Source organism: Arvicanthis niloticus, chromosome 8 (assembly GCF_011762505.2).
Source record: "Arvicanthis niloticus isolate mArvNil1 chromosome 8, mArvNil1.pat.X, whole genome shotgun sequence".
In the NCBI taxonomy this organism is placed as follows: Eukaryota; Metazoa; Chordata; class Mammalia; order Rodentia; family Muridae; genus Arvicanthis; species Arvicanthis niloticus.
The window spans coordinates 49,818,323-49,835,780 of record NC_047665.1 but is presented as its reverse complement, the minus strand read 5'-3'; the positions used below and the strand labels follow the sequence as shown (position 1 = coordinate 49,835,780).

Here is a 17,458-nt window from a genome sequence, read left to right as displayed (position 1 = left end):
TACATTTTGCAAGATTATTTCCTCATTTCTAACAGTGAGTGGCTACCCTAAAGCCTCGTTTCACTATTATGTGCAATCATTTTCAGAAATAGACACATTATACCAATCACATGTCACATCCACTAGTGAATGGATGAAAGACCTCTTGTGTGAGGTTAGTTCGCAATCATTGCTAGAATCCTGATTAGCTTTCAGTGAGGTGGCAAGTGAGCATTTGCAGAGATCTCTAATATGAGGTTTTTAAACCTTTAAAAATTTTTCTGTAGTAATAGATGTGTGTGTGTGTATTCATGCACACATGTGCATACATATATAATTACATTGTAAGTCAGTGCACTGATGCACATATGAGAGTTCACACATCTACTTGTAGGCATCACAAAAGCTGGCATTTCCTACAATGACAGCCACAGGATTCATGATGTGCGTAGGACTGCTCTATTTATTATCCCATCCTGCTCTGTTCAATTTATTCAATTCTGTCCCATCCCATTCTCTTCTATTCTCACACTCAATTCTATTACAGTTATCAGCACTTATTCACTAGGGTAGCTTTAACACTGTAGAAAAATTAAATAGAAACTACAAAGAGCTCACATGTACTCTTTTTTTTCCTTAGCTGCTATCACATTTAGCATATTTTCTCTTGTCATTAGAAACACCTCACATTAGCATGGCTTCATTGTCATAATTAATAAAGCATTGTTAATATCCTCGTCTTGACTAGAGAGAGCTTAAGGATGTTATTAGAGCTCACTTGTCTGCGCTACTCTCAGTGGATCCAGGACTATTCAGAAAATTCTCATCGTTCTGAAAGTCCTCCGAGTTTTACCTGTCCATCCTTCTTTCCCCAGTGAATTAGATACCTCTTATATTGCTATGGCAAAGACAACTTAAGAAAGGAAAGAAGCATTATGATTTGAAGCAGAGTCCATCATGGTGGGGAAAGCCTAGTGGCGGTAGCTGGTCACATTGTATCTGTAGCCAGGAGGCAGACAGAGATGAACGATGGTGCTCAGTTAATTTTCTCTTTCTTATTCATTCTGGTACCGTAGGCCTACGATATTTTACTATCCAAATTGAGGGTAGGACTCCACTGCTTAGTCAAACCTTCCTAGAAACCCCATAAACAGACTTAGAGGTATGTTTCCATGGTGATTCTAAATCCAATCCCGTCAAGTTGATGATGCAGACTGACTATCATACCTACACACTCACAACAACTTCCCCTCCTGGCTACGCATTGCATAGTTATAAGAGGTAAACGAACTCATGGAGCTACGCAAAACATCTGACATGTAGCATGTCATTACCAACTGCAAAGCTGTAATCACTAGCCCTCAGCACTCCATGCACTCTTCATGTTTGTCTGGAGCATACTAAGTAATTTTTTTTTTTTTTTTAGAATGTTGAAGGAGTGTAATTCTCATGGGCTTATTTATCCATGGAAGCTTTTCAGAAGAGCCAAGTCAGAAAAATTGAAAGGTCTGATTCTGTAAGTGTGGAGAGGTAGGAGAGTGTAAAAAGATGAGGAGACAGCATAACACTAGGTGTGCGAAGAAGAAAATCAACACAGCAATTGGCAGACAGGGGTCTGTATGATTAAAGGTGAACACGAAGAGCAAAGAATGAACACCATTCCACTGGTCCCATTTAGAGGTCATAGGTGACCTTTTCAAATGACAAAAAAAAAATCTCAGCTTCCTCTTTAAGAGGCTATGAAAGCAGGACCTCAATTACATGACAGAGTATAAAGTTCTAGTCTGTTCTGTGCCTATTGAAATTGCGGTAGCTTTGTCCCATCCTCAGGAACATTTTGAAGATGCATTCAAACAATTTTCTGTGTTCTGTGGTTCAGAGGAAGAACTTCAAATTGGGAAGTTGACCTGTTGTTGAATATGGTAGACACGGCCACACATGGCTGTTTTAAATTTAAATTAAGCCCAGAGAATTAAAACTTTATGTCCTCAAATATTTTTTTATTATTTATTTTTATTTTTATGTGCATTAGTGTTTTGTCTGCATGTGTGTCTGCATGAGACATACATGCAGGCAAAACCGAATCAGATCTCCTGGAACAGGAGTGACAGACAGTTTAGAGTTATCTGATTTAAATAAAAAGCAAACACAGACTATAAAAAATTCTCATGGAAAAAGAAGGCTCAGAGATATGCCAGTAAAATGGTAATGAGATGAATCTAGAGGTGGAGCAGAGAGAGCTAAGTTCTGTGCAAAGCACCTCTTAGCTTCGCTTGCCCCAACTCCTTTGTTTGTTATAGGAATAGGTCTTATGACAATGTAACCTTACACTATGTTGAGTTTTCTTTAAAATGTGAAAAGCAAAGACTAGTGCTAATGTCCCTACTTTTCAAAGCCAAACATGCAAAATTCTATATCATCTTCTAAAATGCTTTGAAATACAAATTTTTTGACCCATTGGTATATAAGAAAATTTATCTTTGATGTGTATACCAACATATTTAAAGGTTGGAGTTTTTAGAAAGAACCCGGGCAGATAATACAGGTAAAGTATAACTAATTAAGTCAAAAAAAATAATTTAACGCTAGCTTTTAAAATATACCATGGACAGTGTGAAAAATCATATAAAATATCACCCATAATCCTAATACCATTTCTTCAGTTCCTTTACATTATACTATTTATGGGCCTATAATTTGTCTATCTATCTATCTATCTATCTATCTATCTATCTATCTATCTATCTATCCATCTATCTCTCATCTATCTATCCATCCATTCATCCATCTACCTATCATCTACCTATTTACCTTTTTACCTGATGTGCTGAGGATGGAATCCAGTTAATTGTGCATGCCAGGAAAGCATTCTTCCACTGAGCTGCATTTCCAGCCCTTAATATTAATTTCTGCCCAAAAAGTAATTGACACAAAGTCAATTGCTTATTTCATATTACTTAGAAAGCCTATAGAATATGTACCTAGAGAAGAAGTGTTTTAAGATAGAATGAATATTATTTTGACCTGCAGGATTATACAGATCAATTAATTAATTTTAGTTGAAAATAAGTAGATGGACTCCAGGGTGGAAGAGGACAAGTAGACAGCCAATCTCTCTTAGAGAATTATACACCAGACAGTCATCTCTTCACCATGTGTACAAGATGTACGAAGTGTATTAAATTTTGATCTCTATCAAAACATTTTGACTGGGTAATGGTGGTGTACACCTTTAATCCCAGCATTGAGGCAGAGGCAGGCAGATCTCTGAGACCTGTAGGCAGGCTCTACAGAATGAGTTTCAGGAAAGTAAAGGTTATACAGGAAAAACCTGGTCTGGACAAACCAAAAGAAAAAGAAAATAAAAGTATCTTGAAATCATGGAACTCAAAAACCTGCCAGAAAGTAATGTTATCTCCTATTCAACAGATTGGGAAAAAAACACATCCCAGTTCAGTCTGTGAGGTCAAGGAAGAGATTAAAGTTTATAATGAAGTAACCTTGAACTCTATTGTTAGATCTTGCAAAAAAAAAAAAGTTGTTTTTGTGACAAAACAAGAAACAATTTGACATGGTTCTGCTTGGCCCTTTGGCATGAAAAATCCTAAGGCTGCTGACATTCTGGCTGTACACTTTCCAGCTGTGTAATCACTGGGGTCTAGGAGTCCTGACTATACTTAGTTCAGCCTGTGGATTCCTTTGGAGACCAAGACAATGGAACTTATAATTAGCAAACTACTATAAGTCTAGAACTATGACACATGAATAGAGCTCTTCCTTTTTCTCTTCCCCTTTCCAGGGGCATAAAAATAGAACTGGTAATATTTGCACTTCCACTCAAACCACCTTTAATAAAAATATAACCAAAGATGGAACTTGGCAAGAGCAATGCCCAGTGAGAGAAGCAGGGTGAACCTAAGTTTCTTCTGATTCTCAGACTTCTTTCTGACAAGCAGGTGTGGATGTGAGCCTGTCAGAGAGGAATTGTTAACAGATACCTTGTGTTTACATCTCCAGTACAGGGGGTCACAGGCCATCCATGGTGATACGTTCAGAGCCGAAGCAAGTATGTGAAAAAAGCAAGCACAATACAAACCCCTATAGGCTATACATGTTTTTCCTATGTCCTAAAGCAGAACTAAAATTAATCTGTCTTCCTGTGCGTGCCCAGGTATCTCCTTTGTTCTACTTCTGGTCTCTGGACCTATTGTTAAATATAGTAAGGGTCACTTAAACAAAGTACTGCCAAACCATAAAAGTCAGTCTGGTAAACCGAATGGCTAAGTATTAATAGGCGTGTAGTGTATATGGCATGGATCCTGAGAAGAAAGAGATAGATTATGTCTGAAGTGGGACTGACTGAAATCACGGGAGACCTCATCACAGTGCCGAGGAAAATGTGTGATTCAACTTGTGAGTTGAGTACTTGTGCATTTTACCATTTAATATTTTCTTAACTGATTAATTAGTTGACTGTAGGTAACAGAAACTTGGGAAACAGAATCATGAATAAGAGAAATCATATCACAAATCCAACTCAGAAACGACTACTTTTCCTTGGGCCACCGATAGTGATTCCTATTTTGCCTCCTTACTAATTCCTGCTTCAGCTCTTTGATGGATGTCAGATCAATATTCCAAAATAACAGCTTAATTTCCAGTTTAAAATCACCATGTGACCATGTGCCTTCTGGAAACAAAGAATGGGACAGCAATGTTCCTTTAAGCTTAATCTTGATTTATTTTTCTGCATGTCCTCTCCAACTCTGTCCCACCTAGAGTTCCCAAAGTTGTCCTGATTCTCCTTGGTTCACAGGCTTTTCCATGACTCTTCTGTATCTTTTGCCATGTCCTCCAGCCGGTTTGCAGTTCCTCTGCCAGACTCTTTCCATCATGGGTACCATCCATCAAAATCTTCTTTCAAAGTTCAAGAAGGTGAATCAATTCTTCCTGCCTCATTTCTGCAGAAAATTTCCTTTCTGCCTGTCTCATTCTATCCTGCTTTCTGAGAGTATGTGACCTGTTTTCCACAATTAAATAAATTGGAAAATGTTCAAAGCAGTATTAAGGTGTTTGGATGATCTTTAAAAAGCATCTTCTGGCTCTGTCTGTAGAGGTCTCTGTTTCTGATGAAGCAGTCACCCCTCCCTTTGTCCAGTCTGCAACCAGAGCCTGACTCTTCTCTTTCTTTTGTTGTGGTCACTTTTCAGAGCTGAGCTTGAGTCACTCTCTTCTGAACGTTATTCCCAAGTGCTCCTTGGTCTTCAAGCTTTTCATCTATTACTACAACACTCAGTTTTAACTCAATTCTCGTGAGCCAGCTTATTGACAATACACCCTTGATTTGTGAGTCCTCTGTGAATCTAAAACCCTCTTTCTCCATTTCTTAGGCCATGTCTGATCCCCTTGCCTTCACCAAGAATACTAACAAAAGACCTATTTAACTAGAATACTACTCCCCCACCTCTGGCGGTTCCTCTAATTCCTACCCATCTACTGATCCCACTTTGATCTTTGGCTCTATCTAGACTGTATCAGAATCTGGCCCAGATCTGTACCAAGGCCTTTCTTTCTCTACTTCAAGAGTTCTGAATAAATCTGCTCTGACCATTTAGCCATCCATCCCATTGTTCAAAAGGGGCACAATCCCACCAACCATTTAAAGCCTGCTACCTCATTGTAACTCAGTGCCTCATGCTATGCTGTAGTCTTTCATCTTTCTGCCATGCTAACCTTCTACAAAACAGTTCTTTCTAATGAAAAAAAAAGAGCATCATATGGACCATTCCATTTGATCTTCACAGCACTGAACAACAGGCTGAAGTTACCATCTTATGATATTTGAAGAAATGAAATTCAAGGAGGCAGAGTGACTTGACCATAGTGAAGTAAAAGTAAATGATATCTAAGAGTGAAGGAAGCACAGAGCATTACCGGATCCACATGCAACCCCACGCCTGAAGCTAAATGTTACTCTTTTCTAATTCACAGACAGCATAGGGATGAGTAGGGATGAGAAAAAGATAGTACAGAGATCTTGTCTTCCTTGTTATTTCCCTTTGCCCCTGCTCAGCAGAGAGGAAATAATCGAAACAGCTAACATTTATTGAGTGCTCGGCAAAAGGCAGGTGCTATATATAAACACCTTACCTGTAACTACCTCATTTGTCTCTCCTGATAGTGTTTATGAGGTGCTTATGACTACTGAGTACAGATGGGGGAAGGAGATTAGGAAATTAGTTTGCCCAAGGGGGAGTGAGCATTGAATCAACACCCATGTGCTTTAAAGCCACATTTTTAACCTTCGCGTCAGGGCTGTTCAAATTTTAGTGTGTCCACGAGTCACCTGGAGACACTGTTGACTGCTGTGTGTGACTCTGTAGAACTTGGTTGGGTCATAGATTCTGCACTGTCAGTAAGCTTTCCACTGATGCTCCTTGGACCACACCTGAGTATTAGATTCCTTTTATTAATCCCTGAAAGGGCTGAATGTGGTCACGCAAGTGACTGGGGTTCCAGTTTCAGGGAGTACGAAAGAGAGACAGACAGACAGATAGATAATAAATAGATAGATAGATACATAGATACATAGATACATAGATAGATAGAGACAGAGACAGAGACAGACAGAGAGACCCTGATTTTCTCTCTGAGCTAGGTCCACTCTTCCATTTTGTTCAGAGCACCCGCAGTCATTCTCTGTGACAGTCCATTCCTCTAACTATATACCAATCCTTCCCTCTTCTCTCATAAGAATATCTGCAGTATGAAGCATATGTAACAAGATTCTGGGCAATATTTAATGATATACAGTACATACTTTAATCATCCTTCTTCTATACGGACACAGCCTTGTCTTTATTACCGTCTCTGTGTCCCATGTGGTTTCTGAGGGAGACACATTTGTCATTTGTTCCTATGGAGTACGCCAGCTCATGCACCTTGCCATTAAGCATCCACTCAAATGAAATTTGTCAATGAACTAATAGAATACAATAGCTTGCTTTTCCAGTATTGGAGATGACATAGGGCATTGAGCATGCTAGCTGACTGCTATACCATCCAGCCATTTCCCACGATTCTTGTTAAGCTGGAATTAAACTTAGAATCACTCTGTACCCCTAGTGGGTCTTGAACCTGCGATTGCCCTGCCTCATCTTCCTGAGTAGTTAGGATTACAGGCTAGTGTCTCCGGTTCAATCTATAATTTTTTAAGGTGAAGGGCCCCTTGTAAAAATTATATGAGCTAACAAAATGAGGTCTTCTCATTTGTTTATTTTTTTTTTACATTTTAATTTATTAAGAGAACTTGGCAAATAATAGATATTACATATAGAAAGAAACCCAAAGTCTATGTACTTCAGTGACTTTCTATATATTCAGAACAGCAATGCTGAAGCTGTGGAGCTTCACCTGGGAACTTTCACTCTCAGTATCAAATATATTCTTATGCACTTATATAAAAACAAAAAATAAAAAGTCTACATCAAAGTCAAAACCAAAAAAACAACTTTATGTCCTCCCCTTCATAACTCCAGTATCTATATCTGCATTCTGTCCTTCCTCAACACGAATACCCTGTCTGTTTTCCTTTATGCATGCTATGTATGGTGTATCAATGTGTACAATTTTGTGTGTATATGTATATACATATAGATTGTATACATACACATATGTTTACATATTATATACTGTGTGTATGTATTTTATATATTTATTATATGTATATATAATGATAAATAAAAATAAATAATCAACATATATATACACATACTATATATATATCATTGTCTAGCCTCCTGAAATAAATTAGTATGTACTGGGCTTGTTCCTAATGATCAATTTGAAAATCAAAATCCATAATTTTATAATTACATGACTTCCATATCATAAGACACTCATTTTAGTGTGTACATGTAGGATGCTACAAAACTATTTTATTTAATCAATTATAATGAGCTTACTCAGTCTTGCTTTGTTTTGTTTGCTGATTCAGAGGCTATGATATGATGTCATAATTAATGTCACTTCCCAATACCTTGTTACATACAGTTAGCTCCCACAGATATTTGATTGAAAACGTGCCCCTCCCCACAGCCTCCTTTTAGCTTTTGGGAAGTGAAAATCAATCCATTTTCATTAAATTCATCATCCTTGGATGATCTATGGTGGTCACAATGGCAAGCCTTAATTGCTTTCACTGCTTCTATAAATTAACTTTCAAGCATTGCCTTCTGATCACAGAACATCTCTCTACAAATCTTCCTCCCGGCAGGGTGGAAGGATCCCCCATTCTCTCATATGCATCCTTTACTCTTAGGTGCTACACTAGGAAATAGGGAGTAATTTCTTTATCTTTCTCAATGCAATACTGAGTGGCAAGGACATTTTACAGATGGAAACTAAAGCCGAGGGAAGGAAATTATCACTAATATCATTTCTACTACCAGAATTGCTGCCAACATTACTGAGGGCAATTAAAGACATAACAGATCCAAAGTGCTGAACTTGACATTGTTCTGATTCATTGCCTACCCTACTGATGGTCACATCTGTCAAAGCAACAGCCCACTTTCTAGTACCAATTTCTGTCCAAGTTTGCTTTCTATTGCTGTGTTAAAAACCATGACCAAAAACAACAAGGGAAGGAAAGGGGTTATTTCATCTGACAAGTTATAGCTCATCATGAAGGGAAGTTGGCAGGCATCTAAAACAAGAACCCTGAAGCAGGAACTAAAGCAGAGGCCATGGAGCATCACTGGCTACTGGCTTGTTCTCCGTGGTCTGCTCAGCCTGGATTACCTGGCCAGAGGTGGTACCACTCCCAGTGGACTGAGTCCTCCCACATCAATAATTGATTAAGAAAATGGGAAGTTCTCAGAGACTGAGCCACCACCAGAAAACACACATGGGCTTAAACAAGGTCCCTGACACATATGTAGCAGATGTACAGCTCAGTCTACATGTGGGTCTCCCAACAATTGGAGTGGAGGCTTGCTCTAAATCTGTAGCCTGACTGTGGTATACAGTCCCCACAGGGTTGCCTTGTCTGGCTTCAGAGCAAGAGGATGTGCCTACCCTGGCAGAGACTTGGTAAGTCAGGGTGTGTGTTGGGGGAGGGGGAGCACAGGGGAAAGGCCTACCATCTCATAAGAGAAGGGGAAGGGGGATGAGGAGAGGGCCTCTGTGAGGCAGAGAAAAGGAGAGGGAAGCATTTGATGTAAATAAATCAATCAATTAAAAATAAAATAAAAATGAAAACAAAATTTACAGGAAAAAAAAAAGAGAAAGAAAATGGATGTGCCTACATGCCAATCCAATGGCAGTATTTTTCATAGTTGAGAGTCCCACGCCCCAAATGACTAGCTTGTGTCAAGAAGCTTTGTGTCTAGCTTTGTGACAAAGAAATTACCAGCACACTATCTATTCTTTTTAGAATGTTGGCGGGATAGAGGTCCAAGATTAAGTCTTCTTTGCTCATATACGATGACTTTCTACTAGGCCTTTATATAGTTCTAGAGTAGAAGGAGTTAATGAGATCCCTTAAGTTTGTTCTGTTAGGTCTCAACTCCATTCATGACTCTTCTGTCCTTATCCCCAAGCACCTTCTAAACATCCTGCCTTTAAATGTTATCACTTTGGAAGTCAGTTTTTTAACACATTGATTTTAGGGGATGAAACCATCTAAATTGTAACATCTATGACTACTAACATTTCTATAACAAGAAGGCACTGCTCCTCTAGTTAAAACACACAAATGTGTTCATATAGCAAAGTGAAGTGTTCTATGTAAAAGATGTGTGTTGCTGGCCCTCAGTGTTAGCCCCACTACTTGTCCAAGTTAAGGGTTTTCAGTGCTTTTCTCTTATGTTCAAGATGAAATGCAAAGCTCCTTTAGAACAGAAAGTTCTTCTCACTTTTTCTCCATCCTGCTATTGCACATCCCATGAGCAGGTATCAATGTTCATATGTAGTCACTTGTATTATCTTCCTATCCATGAACCCTCACATAACCTCTTATTTTCTTTCTAAGCTCTGCCTTCTAAAAAAGACAACTTATTGTGCTTTTTCTCACTTGGCATCTGATTTTATATAGACACACAAAATCATCTACACACATATGACACAAAAGTAGGAGTAGAATTGCCTTGGGAAACAAAGGCGACCAATTGAGGTGTGAGAAAAAGTGAGACTTGGGTATGAAGGGAATATTCTCAATGTATTCATACAATTCATACTTTTATGCAGACTAAAATGCATTTAAAAGGAAAGAAAAGTGGAACTATATCAAGCTGAATTTACATACACAGTAATGTTTCTGTTTGCCAGAAGATAAAAACTTATGCCCATGTTATAGTTTCATCTTAAATAAAATGTTTGGCTTTAAAATCAGTCAGCCAATCAAGTCATCAACCAACCAATCAATTCATTACTCAACCAGTTAATTATCAATCAACCAATCATCAATCAATCTAGTTGAGTCTTATTTCATATTGTGCTTTCATCAATCAATCAATCAATCAATCATCAACCAATCAATCAATCTAGTTGAGTCTCACACCATATTATGCTTTTCTTATAAAGTTATAGTCCTATCCTCCCAAAGCCATACAAAAACACTACCTCTTATTCTAACTTGTGCACCAATTACAACCTCAGTTTAATAAGCATTTCCTTTAAGCATCTTTGTTCCTATACCTAGAAACAGACCAAAGGTACAGACCATGACAGCTTGATCACATAGCTTGCATCTGGTCCCATAGTGAATAATTCACAGCATTAAAAAAATACACACACAGTTTATCCCTGATACTGATCTGCAGCTCATCAAAGAACGCTGCTTATTAAAGCATCACTGTAGTTTACCTAGCACTCTTGTCAGAGGGACCTGCAGCAAGAATTGAATAACTATCTTGCTTATAGAACACATTGAAATTGGATAGGGTTTGCAGCCTCGGGATAACGATAAATTGCATAAATAGAATTTCGGTTTTTTTTCTTTATGATACATTGGAATGTAAATATAGCACATGCACATGCAAATACACACATGCATGAGTCACACACACACACACACACACACACACACACACACACACACACACGTTCTGTTTTATCACATAACAAACTTCCTCTAAGAGTTTCTTCTATGTGCTGTGCAGTGATTTTCTCTGGCTTTACAAGTATGCTGCTTGCAACAAAGGTCATGCTTTTAATTTTAAGCCCATTTCCACAATGTTCTCATCATGAACACAAGAACCCTATTGCTTCTCTTAGACTGTAACTATGTTTTTCCATGTTCTGAAACTGTTCAACCCCCAGCCCCTTTGAGTTAAAATAAAAAAGAACACCTCTAAACTACATACCTGGATTTCCATGAAAGCAATCACCAGTTTCTCCCGATTGCTATGGCTGTGTTTCTGTGTTATCTTTCTTCAAGGTTTATTTTATTTATTAATTTTGAAAATATTTGTTTTATCTATGTGTGTGAGTGTTTTTCTTGCAGAGGACAGAAGAAGGCATTGGATCCCCTGTAACTGGAGTTATAGATGGTTGTGAGCCACCATATGGGTGCTGGAAACTGAACCCAGATTCTCGGCAAAAACAGTAAGTAGTGTTTTCTGTTCATAGGGATGAGAGAAAGGAAGAGAAGCATATGTATTAACAAATTAAGCAACTCTGCAGTTGCTGTGACAATCAGTATGAAGATGAAATGACTTTGCTGTGCTCTTGGGGAGACACCCTGCACCGGAATGATTAAGAATGCCTAGGTACACAAGGCAGCTGAGTTGAAATGGTATTACTTTTTGTTACATGCCTGTAACATGAATTGCATGCCTATAATATGAAGTGTATTTCATTACAAACATCTCCTTCTGACATGTTGGTGTGCATATGCTTGAATGAGTACCTGTGTGTGGAGGCCAGAGGTTGATTTTTTGGTGTCTTCCTCAAACACTCTATGCCTTGTTTACTGAGACAGAGCTGCTTACTGGCCTGAAGCTCACTGACCTGGCTGGCCAGCATGCTCCCCAACTTCTTGTCTCCATCTTTCCTTCACTGTATTAAAATGAAAAGCATGTGCCACTCTGCATGGCCTTTCACAGTGGTGCTTGGGTGTACTTTACCAACTAAGCCATCCTTCCTAGCCTTCTGTATCTGACTTTTATTTTAGGTATGTATTTTAGAAGATGGATAGCCATCTTTGTTCAATTTTAAAAGCAGATTGTTCTGTTCAATAGGATCAGTCTCAAATTTTTAAATGTTTTCCTAACATATAATTATCATTTTCTAGAGACCCAAAGTACTGTCAATGTGACTGAAATCAGAATGTAAATATTTTATCAACAGCTGTCAAATCTCAATTGGCAGCAAACAGAAGGCCCCTGAATTACTATCATCTAAACAGAAGACTACATCACTTAATTGACAGATAAAACATTCTTTTGGTTTTCATGTTTCTGACAGCATCTTTAGTGTGTTAACATGGTGCGCCACTATACACAGTTGCTGTGACAATCAGCAAGAAGGTGAAATGACTTTGCTGTACTCTTGCAGAGACACCCAGCATAGGGCAGCTATCTACCTTTCAGTCATGATATCTATGCTGTCTGTCCCTGACATAGACTGAATACCAGCACCAGTGGACTACTACTATGTCCATAAAAAGGTAAGAATTTGTCATCAGCAGTTTGAGAAATCAAGGTTTGACTTTTTCAGTATTCATTCAACTAACCTTCTGACTATGAATGTGTTAGGCTTAACCAATATTACCTGGTAGGATGCACAAAACTAACCTACCACCCTTGTAGATCCAAGAGGCCACTGAATTGAAATTTCTCAAGTGGTCTTTCCAAACAACGTATGTTATTTTCTGTTTGTACCACTGTCTAGCTCTCTGTCCCTTTTCTTATTGTCCCCTCCCTATTTTTTCCATTCTTGCCCACTGAAGCAGCAGACATATTGGAGCACTCTACAAATATTTCATTTCTTTGAGGAGTACTAAGCCTGCAAAATATTCTGACTCTACTGCCACACCTTTAATAAATATTTATAAATCTCCTGAAGGGAAAGGTGCACTTTAGGGAAGGAGCATAACAGATGAGGCCCTGTATTCTTGGAGGTTATACTGCATCATGGTGAGGGAAAGACAGCAAAGTACAAATTAGTGTGGTCCAATTACATCTATCTTGCACTTAAGCTTAATCAGCAATATCTGCTAACAAGAGAACATTTTAATATAACTTTTAAAATTAAATTCTTCCAGTTTAAAAGGAAATAGAACATGGCTACCTAGGACAGGAGCAAAAGAGAGAGAGGGGGAGAGGGATAGGGAGAAGGAGGGGAGGGGAGGGGAGGGGAGGGGAGGGGAGGGGAGGGGAGGGAAGGGAAGGGAAGGGAAGGGAAAAGAAGGGAAGGGAAGGGAAGAGAAGACAAAGTCTAGGGGAAAAAAATGAATGAATAGAAATACCAAATGGTGTCAAGTGGCGAGGGCAGTCAAGTCAGGGCCCCAAGGGGAGAAAACAATGAGACACATTCAAGAAGCAGAGAGAGTGAGGACAGAGATTAAGAAGCAAAGGGAATAGGAGCAAGTGGGATCCAGATCCTAGCAGATGCTTTAAGTCATGACAGTGTGTCAGGGCTCACTGTAAATGCATGGGAACAGGTCTTACTAAGCTTCTCAGGGTTTTGCTGTTGCCAGAGTGGAAGTCAGGTGACCACCAGGAAGCTAATGCTCTAGTCTAAGAGGAAGTGGGATGCCTTATAATAGTGAGGTCTATGGCAAAAGACACCAGAGATCCAGGGTGTATTTGGAAGAAAGTGAAGGGAAAAGGGAGGAGCTGATAACTCAAGGATGCTTGACTGGGAGGGGACATTGTCTTTCCTAAAAATCAGAGAAGACCCAAGGAGATGAGGGACAAGTTTGTGTGATGAGCCTATAGGCTCACCTTCATACTCTCCACTTACAAACAAAAAGCTAAGGTCCAAAAGGTGAAGTAGCTTTAAAAATAATTTTTTTTTGAACAAGCTGAGCATTACACGCCAGTCTGTCCTCTTTGTTTCTAGCCCAGGTCTCCCCCTCATTATTCAGCCCCTCCTCCCCAGACACAGCTCAGAGCCTTTCTCAGTTCCTGGCATTATTTTTTTTCTTGGATAGAAATTTTATTACATATCTTAGTTTTTATCTTCATTATTTGTTTCTGGAGCCAAATAAACATGATTGAAAATAATGGCTGCATGAAGAAGAGTATTTGAGACTGAGATAACAGAGTAAAATATGAATTTTGGTGGCCTCACATAGACCATGTCTTCTAAATGTTTATTTCAAAAGGACAAAATACAATAGAGATGTTTCTGCATTTCCCAGTATTCATAGGTGATCCCAATGCATCTCTGAGCTTCTCAGACCCAATGTCTTCCTTTACATAATTTTTATCTTTTTCCCAGAAAGAAATAGACCCACTTCGTTGACCTAATTTGGTAAGAGAAATACACTAATGGAAACCTCATGTATCCACAAATCACTTCTGAACTGAGCAGAGCCATTTAATAAAGCTGTAAAAATGTAACCAGCAACAGTCCAGGCTCCTGGCACCACATTGCCAAGATAAGGACTGGACAGGTGCAACATGGAGAAAGACAACCAAAAGTTATAGTGCAAACCCAACAAATGCCACTGACCAGACAGTCATTAGTATCTCAGAGCTGTATCATCTTCTACAAAACACAGATAAAAGAAGTATGCACCCTATTATAGTGCTCTGGAGATTAAGTCACGTGTGGACAGATGTTGAGCATAAAGGCCCGGTGTGAAGACTGTAGATAGACTTGCTACCCCCTTGGATCGGAGTGTCAGATGACCCAAAAAAAGCTGGGCCAAGTCAATGCACCACAAGTGTGCATGTGTGTGTACAAGTGTGTGCTTGTGAGTGTGTATGTATGTCCACAGTCTCTTCAAGGTCTATGCTATTTTTTCTTAATTTTCTTGATGCCTATGACTGTGCTGCATTGAGAATGAAATCTGAGGCTATGCATCTGTATTAGGGCCTTGAGAAAGAAACAAAGGAAACATTCCAAAATCAATTCTTCCCAAGGTAACTTTCTTTATGGCTGTTACGAAGAGCCCACGCCTCAAAATTGGCCATACAGCTAAAGTATTAGGAAAATGGGATGGGATGCTGTTTTTTCCCCTCTAAGACAAGATTACCTGTGAGAGCATGACTGATCTGAAACTCATTATGTAACACAGACTGGCTTCAAGTTCATGGCAATATTTCTGCCTCAGTTTCCTGAGTGCTGGAATTATAGATGTGAGTCACTTTATCCATTATGATATGAACTTTTAGTGAAAATGCTATGTTGTCCTTCACAGCATCAAGATTTTGCCAGGAAGGAAGAATGGACTTGGGGTAGGATAGTAACAGTATTTGCTGGATAGAAAAAAAAACCCAGCAGTAACATTCAATGAAAATTGTGTGTTTTATGATCTTCTTTTTTCTTTATGCTCACAATTTCTTTGGACTGGTTGAGTCAAGATAATGTAAGTCAAAGAAAAGTTCTTAAGCTTAAAAGATTTGCAGTAGCAGGCCACCTTCGCAGAAGCTACTCAAGAATATATTTGTATGAGCCAAGACACATGCTGGTAATTCAAATATTCTGCATTCTGATGCTGTTGATGTAAATTATGTATCATCTATCTATCTATCTATCTATCTATCTATCTATCTATCTATTTTCTATCTATCATCTTTCATTTTCTCTCTTTCTATATATACATATATATACATATATATACATATATATGTATATATATGCACACACACATATTTTAAAATAAAGCCAGCTTATTTCAAATTTTAGTAAGCATGCCGTTATTTTAAATTTGAATTGGACAAGGAAAGGACACAGTGTTATTTCTACTAAGACAGGATTGAACATGTCTGCATAGTCATATTGAGATGCACAAAGTCTGGGAATAAATTTGGTCAAATTATAATGACATGTATGTATGAAAACACCATAGTGAAGCCTGTTATTTGAAAAGGAGAAAAGGTGATACACATAGTAGGAAATTTAAATGGTTCCAAACTCCAACTTACAATTATAGTTCTCATTGATAAGTTCAGATAGATCAAGTCATTGATTTCCCTATCAAGCAAAGAATCAATTAGAAAAGACACTTACCTTATTGTACCTTTGCTGAAGTTTGGGCTGTCACGTGCTTGGCCACTAGTCAGAACGCAGCACTAGAAAACAACAAAATGAGGTTAACAGATGAACAGGACCCTGGGAAGGTGGAAGGCAATGGTTATGAGAAAATATTTTGAAGCCACATACAAAAGTTATAGAATTTCCAACTGGAAGTAAATTTGCAGGTCATGAGGATGAACCTCCATGTTTGTTACCAGCGATGAGGCCACAGGGATTCAGAAAAGCTAAGTCATCTGTCACTTTCAGTAAGTTAAGCGCCTGCCATCCAAGCATGAGGACCTCAGTTTAATCTCTAGAATTTACAGTAAAAAGCCTGGTATGGTGCTGCACATCTGTAATTCCCGAATTTGAAGGTAGGTAGAAAAATTCCCAGAGTCTCAGGATAGAGAAAGATAACCTAAGACCTAGGCCTCACCACACATGAGGCAGATCTGCAGTTTGGTCTTCATGTGGGTCCCAAACAACTGGACGGGAAGCTATCTCAAAAGCTGTTGACTGCATGTGGGAGATGTTTTTCTGGCTATCTGTCTTGTCTGGCCTCAGTGAGAGAGGAAGCACTTAGCCTTACAGAGACTTGATGCATCAGGTGTGAGGATATCCAAGGCCCCCCCCCCCCCCCCCATACACAGAGGAGAAGGGGAGGGAGGTGGAGGGAAGGATTGTGGGAGAGGTGACTGAGAAGGGGGCAGTGAGTGGGATGTTAAGTGAATAAGTAAAGGGAAAGTGAGGGGAAAGAGGAAAGAGAAGAACCAAACCCCAGTTGAGCTCCTGGCTCCACAGCTCCACCCCTCCCCAAAGTCTCCCTATGGTCAGGCTGGCAAAGAAGGTCACTCACTGCAGAAAGTGAGAACATTTCCATCCCTCCCTTTTCATTCCCCCTTATTTCAAAGGGAAGTCATGTGCCTAATATGGAGGAAAGCCCTGCATCCCACCTTCCCCCACACAATTCAAGAGTATACTCAGGTAATGACTTCACTCAGGGAGACAATGAATGTTAAGGAAACCTCTCCACTCCATTCAGGTGTAGCCCTCATTTCAAAGCTCTAGTGGTAAGGCTGGAACCTTAGAGAAGTGATTGAGTTTACATTCTGCTGACATAAGCACAATAACCAAAAGCAACCTGGAGAAGAAAAGGGCCTATTTCACTTCAAGGGTTGTAGCTCATCATTGAGGGAAGTTGAGGCAGGAACCGAAGAGACTGCAACACAACTTATTATCTTGCTTCTGCTGATTAGCTTAGCTACCTTTCTTTTACATCTGAGATTCA

General features: G+C 39.1%; 1 protein-coding gene across 4 annotated transcripts in view; it reads right to left on the bottom strand.

Annotated features, from left to right (window-relative positions):
- Nucleotides 1–17,458, bottom strand: part of Chrm3 (cholinergic receptor muscarinic 3) — a 429,236-nt gene that overhangs the window by 212,758 nt on the left and 199,020 nt on the right. For all 4 annotated transcript variants that reach the window (XM_076939365.1, XM_034511123.2, XM_076939366.1 and 1 more), the window contains exon 3: nucleotides 16,165–16,226. The gene's annotated coding sequence lies outside the window, so the exon portion shown is untranslated. The remainder of the gene's footprint in view (nucleotides 1–16,164; nucleotides 16,227–17,458) is intronic.